This window comes from Nyctereutes procyonoides, unplaced genomic scaffold (assembly GCF_905146905.1).
Source record: "Nyctereutes procyonoides isolate TBG_1078 unplaced genomic scaffold, NYPRO_anot_genome, whole genome shotgun sequence".
Taxonomy (NCBI): domain Eukaryota; kingdom Metazoa; phylum Chordata; class Mammalia; order Carnivora; family Canidae; genus Nyctereutes; species Nyctereutes procyonoides.
Genome location: NW_026575043.1, coordinates 13,127,800 through 13,134,093, shown reverse-complemented (window position 1 = coordinate 13,134,093; position 6,294 = coordinate 13,127,800). Strand labels below are relative to the sequence as shown.

General features: G+C 43.9%; 1 pseudogene; it reads left to right on the top strand.

The window, feature by feature from the left end:
* The first annotated feature begins 4,423 nt into the window (after nucleotides 1-4,423).
* LOC129507457 (uracil-DNA glycosylase-like) lies at nucleotides 4,424-5,863 on the top strand (annotated as a pseudogene).
* The last annotated feature ends 431 nt before the right edge of the window (nucleotides 5,864-6,294 follow it).

Sequence of the window (6,294 nt, the reverse complement as noted above, 5' to 3'; positions counted from 1 at the left end):
TGCCCAGTGGAGAGTCTGCTTTTCCTTCTCTCCACTCATGCTCTCTATCTCTCTCAAATAAATAAATCTTAAAAAAAAAGAAAAAAAGAAAAAGAAATAGTAAATATCTAGGTAAATGTAATACACTACTCTTTCTTCTTTAAAATACACTTAATGGGGGATCCCTGGGTGGCGCAGTGGTTTGGCGCCTGCCTTTGGCCCAGGGCACGATCCTGGAGACCTGGGATCGAATCCCACGTCGGGCTCCCGGTGCATGGAGTCTGCTTATCCCTCTGCCTGTGTCTCTGCCTCTCTCTCTCTCTCTTTCTCTCTCTCTCTCTGTGTGTCACTATCATAAAAAATAAATAAATAAATAAATAAATAAATAAAATGAAATAAAATAAAATAAAATACACTTAATGGGGCAGCCTTGGTGGCCCAGCGGTTTAGTGCTGCCTTCAGCCCAGGGCATGATCCTGGAGACCCAGGATCGAGTCCCACGTCGGGCTCCCTGCATGGAGCCTGTTTCTCCCTCTATGGAGCCTGTTTCTCCCTCTGCCTATGTCTCTGCCTCTCTTTCTCTCTCTCTGTGTGTCTCTCATAAATAAATAAATAATTCTAAAAAATACACTTAATGGTTGAAAGTAAAAGTTATAACAATGCCTGGAGGAGTTTTCAGTGTCTGTGGATATAATTTATAAGTACAAAATAAAGGGCCAAGAATAAAGAGGTTTATATGGTAGTAGTTTGTTTTGTTTTGTTTTGTTTTTTTTGAGGTTTTGTTTATTTATTCGTGAGAGACATCAGAGAGAGGCAGAGACATAGGCAGAGGGAAAAGCAGGCTCCCTGACGGTGAGACCAATACAGGATTCAATCCCAGGACCCCTGGATCACGACCTGAATGAACCAAAGGCAGCCACTCGGGAATCCCTGGGTGGTTCAGGGGTTTAGCGCCTGCCTTCAGCCCAGGGCGTGATCCTGGAGTCCTGGGCTGGAGTCCCGCATTGGGCTACCTGCATGGACATGACTGCTTCTCCCTCTGCCTTTGTCTCTGCCTCTCTCTCTCTCTCTCTCTCTCTCTCTCTCTCTGTGTGTCTCTCATGAATAAATAAATAAAATTTTTAAAAAACAAAACAAAACAGAAAAACAAAGGCAGCTGCTCAACCACTGAGTCACCCAGGAGTCCCAGTGGTAAGTTTTTTACATTGCACTTCAAGTGCTAAATACAGATTCTAAGTGGACTTAGAAAAGTTAAGCAACCCACAAACATACTGTTCAAAGACAGAGTTAAAATATACAATAAATAAAATGTAATAATAGAAAATGTTAAAATAACTGAAAAAGAGAAAAAAGAGAAATAGAAAATTAAAAAAAAAAAAAAGAAACAGAGGGAACCACCTTAAAGCAAATAATGAAATGGTAGATCTAAATCTAAACATGTAATAATCACATTAAATGTAAATGATATAAACCAGGTATCAACAAAGTTTTTAAAAAGGCCACATAGTAAATATTTTAAACTTTATGGGCCACATACAGTCTCTGTAGCATGTTCTTCACCAAAAACAGGTGATGGACTGGACTTGGCCCAGGGGACATTGTTTATCAACCTCTGGTCTAAGAACACCAATTAAAAGACAGAGATTGTTGGATGAATTAAAAAGTAAAAGAAAAAAGAAATGATGACTAACGACACAATTGACAAGAAACTCATTTCTGTTGGGATATAAGTAGGCTGGAGGGGTAAGGTAAGAGGGGATGCTCCTTCTTAGTGCTTCCCTGGAAGGTAAAAATCTCAATGAAAGGGCATCTGGTGGTTCAGTGGTGAGCATCTGCCTTTGGCTCAGGTGGTGATCCCAGGGTCCTGGGGTCAAGCCCAGCATCAGGTTTCCTGCAGGGAACCTGCTTCTCCCTCTGTATGTCTCTGCCCCTCTCTCTGTGTGTCTCTCATGAATAAATAAATAATTCTTTAGAAAAAAAATCCCGATGAATGTACCCTCTGATATGTGCTGAGATGGGAACTTGTCAGAGAGGGATTTCTCCTTGCTATTTCCTTTCTCTTTCATTTTAGGGAAACTGGGTTTCTGGCAATTTCAGAGTTTAAGAACATAGCCCTGAAACCGAAAGTGAAGGATGGCTCTGAGTCATCATCAGTTACCGAATCAAACCGGAGCTCTTCATGCCAAGCAAAGGCCTTTGGACACTCATTCTGTGCCCATTTACTCTTACTGAAGACATTAGCCCCTCCCACAATCTTATCAGGTAAGAAACAGTAAGTTAAAAGGGAGGAGAAATAAGACACTAAGGTGTAAGGAAGAGTAAAAAATGTAGTGATAGTGATATGGGAAGGAAATATAGATAAAAGTAAATGTCCTTATAACCTGCAGCCCATTGACAAATACTTGAGGCAGGCAGAGTATAAATTTACTCCTGGAAACTCCCAAATGTCTTAATGCTAATGCCTTGCTAGAGGGGAAAACAATCTTGGTTTGACAATAGCAAGGCCTCGGGTTTCCTTAGTCTTCTTTAGCATATGAAAATCCTTTTGAAACTCCCCTTCTCTTTACTTCCCCCACCCCAAAGTATATAATCAGTTGTTCCCAGGCACCTGGGTGGCTCATGGTTGAGCATCTATCTACCTTTGGCTCAGGTTGTGATCCCTGGATCATTGGATCGAGTCCCGCATCTGCTTCTCCCTCGACCTATGTCTCTGTGTCTCTCATGAATAAATAAATAAAATCTTAAAAAAAAGAAAAATCAGTTGCTTCTCACATTTCTGGGGCAGCAGTAGCTCTTTCTGCCCATGTCCTGTCCCCATGCTTTATAAAACCACCATTTTGCACCAAAGACATCTCAAGAATTCCTTCTTGACCATTGGCTCCAGACCCCACAGAACACCAAACTCATCAAAAACATTCAAAAATTACAGCAACAGGGGGACCTGGCTGGCTTAGTCGTTAGAGCGGTAGAGTGTGCGGTTCTTGATCTTGGGTTCAAGCTCTCTGTTGGGTGAAGAGATTACTTTAAAAAAATTAAAAATAAAATAAAAGCTAAAAAAAGAAGCAAAGAAAGAAATGTGACAGCACAATTGCCACTGAACAGTATGATGGCAACTTAGAGGATTCAAGCAAAGGTTCAGATATAATCCTTGGCTGAGTTTCCACTTCAGGGACAACTATCCATATACTGGATCTCTTCATTTTCCATATCTATTCTACTTGTTGGAATGACTGTGATGGTTTTTTGTTCACCTGCATTTACTTTGATCACCTCAAGCCTTCTTCTTTGGGAATAATTTAACTTTTGCTATACCATTCTGTTCCTTACTCTGATAAGCAGTCTGCCCCTGATATTTGTAGGGATCAGAGCAAGCAAAAAAATGAAGACCCACTACCCATATATCCAAATATTTAAGTTATCGATCAAGCCAATGGACTATTAAATAAAATATGTTCCAACCTCTTTTTTGTGGAGGGCAGTAGAAAATGCCACTTTGGCATTAGGATTGTTTTGGATTGAAGGCAATTAAGAGGAAGTCCATACAAGAAAAGTTATGTGCTTTACCTCCATTTGCTGAAAAGCAGGACATATATCTGTAAAGGTGTCCCCTCTCTTTTGTCTACAAGGAAGGACAGAAGTTCATCACCAGAGGGAATTCTTGATTAGTATCAGCCCGTCCTCATAATAAACCTTTTTTACGAGTAGACTTTATTTTATTTTTTTAAAAAGATTTTATTTATTCACGAGAGACACCGAGAGAGAGAGAGTGAGAGAGAGAGAGAATGAGAGAGAGAGAGAGAGAGAGGCAGAGACAGAAGTAGGCTCCATGCAGGGAGCCCGATGTGGGACTCGGTCCTGGGACTCGAGGATCATGCCTGGGCCAAAGGCAGGCGCTAAACCACTGAGCCACCCAAGGATCCCCCCACAAGTAGACTTTAGCTACCAATACTCCCCCACAGATTTGCCTTCCTAAGATTTGCTGTCCCTGGAAGCTCAAACTCCTTTTCCTTGCCACTTTCCACAAAATAATTGTGCTTTGCTAAAATGCTGTGTGAGCCTAAGTTCTCTCCACTCCTAGGCATTACTCATCTCTGACCACTCCCATGTGCAGCTTCTACTTGTTAATAAACTTGTTTGTTTTTCTCTTGTAGATCAACTCTATAAAATTAATTTCTTTCCTTCATTTCAGCAAAATCACTAGGTATGTTGTTATAATGAAGATTTTCAAATAATGTGTTTTCTTAAGACAGGAGAGATCTAAAGGATTAAAAAAAATCAAGTGTACTGAAATTGGAGAAAATCTGAATAAGTTACACGGAAAACCCAAATTAAATGGGAAAAAGTTTCAAAATAAATTATTTCAATGGTTTTTATAATTTTCTCCAAAATATTGAAGTTTCTAATTTCGGACCTGCGCCGCCGGCACACACCGCGGGTCTCCGGGATGATGGGCCAGAAGTCGCTCTACTCCTTCTTCTCCCCGACCCCCGCCGGGAAGCGACGTGCCCGCAGCCCTGAGCCCGCCGACCCGGGTACCCGCGTGGCGGCAGCCGAGGAGAGCGGGGATGCAGCGGCCAGTCCCGCCAAGAAGGCCCGGCCGGGCAGGAGGACCCGGGACGCCGCCCTCCTCGCCGCTGAGCCCCGAGCAGTTGGTCCGCATCCAGAGGAACAAGGCCGCCCTGCCTAGGCTCGCGGCCCGCAGGGTGCCTGTGGGTTTGGGTGAGAGTTGGAAGAAGCCGCTCAGCGCGGAGTTGGGGAAGCCGTCTTTCATAAAGCTAATGGGCTTTGTTGTGGGACAGAGAAAACATTACACGGTGTATCCACCCCCACACGTCTTTACCTGGACCCAAATGTGTGACATGAGTCTTCACCTGGACCCAAATGTGTGACATAAGACATGTGAAGTCTTCACCTGGACCCAACTGTGTGATGTAAGTCTTCACCTGTACCCAAATGTGTGACATAAGACATGTGAAGTCTTCACCTGGACCCAACTGTGTGACGTAAGTCTTCACCTGTACCCAAATGTGTGGCATAAGACACGTGAAGCCTTTACGTGGACCCAAATGTGTGACATAAGTCTTCACCTGGACCCAAATGTGTGACATAAGACACGTGAAGCCTTTACGTGGACCCAAATGTGTGACATAAGTCTTCACCTGGACCCAAATGTGTGACATAAGACACGTGAAGCCTTTACGTGGACCCAAATGTGTGACATAAGTCTTCACCTGGACCCAAATGTGTGACATAAGACACGTGAAGTCTTTACCTGGACCCAACTGTGTGACATAAGTCTTCACCTGGACCCAAATGTGTGACATAAGACATGTGAAGTCTTTACCTGGACCCAAATGTGTGACATAAGACATGTGAAGGTTTTCATCTTGGGACAGGACCCATATCATGGACCCAACCAAGCCCATGGGCTCTGCTTTAGTGTTCAAAGACCTGTTCCCCCTCCACCCAGTTTGGAAAACATTTATAAAGAGCTGTCTACAGACATAGATGGTTTCGTTCATCCTGGTCACGGAGATTTATCTGAGTGGGCCAAGCAAGGTGTTTGTTCTCTTACTCAACACTGTCCTCACTGTCTGGGCACATCAGGCTAATTCTCATAAGGACAGAGGATGGGAACAATTTTCTGATGCGGTAGTGTCCTGGCTAAATCAGAACTCCAGTGGCCTTGTCTTCTTGCTCTGGGGCTTTTATGCTCAGAAGAAAGGCAGTGCCATCGATAGGAAACGTCACCATGTGCTGCAGACTGCATACCCCTCCCCGTTGTCGGTCTACAGAGGGTTCTTTGGGGTGTAGACATTTCTCTAAAACCAATGAGCTGCTGCAGAAGTCTGGCAAGGAGCCCATCAACTGGAAGGATCTGTGACCCTGAACTGGGGGGCAAGGCGCTGTCTCCGGGGCAGTTTCTAGAAGCTGCTATCGAAATATTTGCCAGGAGTGGCAGCTTTATCCAGACAGAAGCTGCAAAGGCTCTACCCTGGGATCATATGGCTGTCTTTGCAAAATGGCTTCAGCCTAAAACCTGATGACACAGTATCTGGGAGAGAGCAGAGGTCAAATACTTGAGGTTTGTTCTGTCACCTTTATGGTAAAAGGGGACAGGATGGAAGCACCTCTTTGGTACAGTCAGCTGTGACTTGTTTTTACCTGGCAGGTTAGACTTTAGATTGTAAGGTGGTTGGGTGTGTTTATCTAGGAAGGCCTCCCCTCCCCTGCTTTGCCCCACCTGGGATCCCAGTTCTTGGCCAAGAACACTGTTCCCTCAATTCTTCCCTGGGCCCTCAGGCCCTTCCTTAG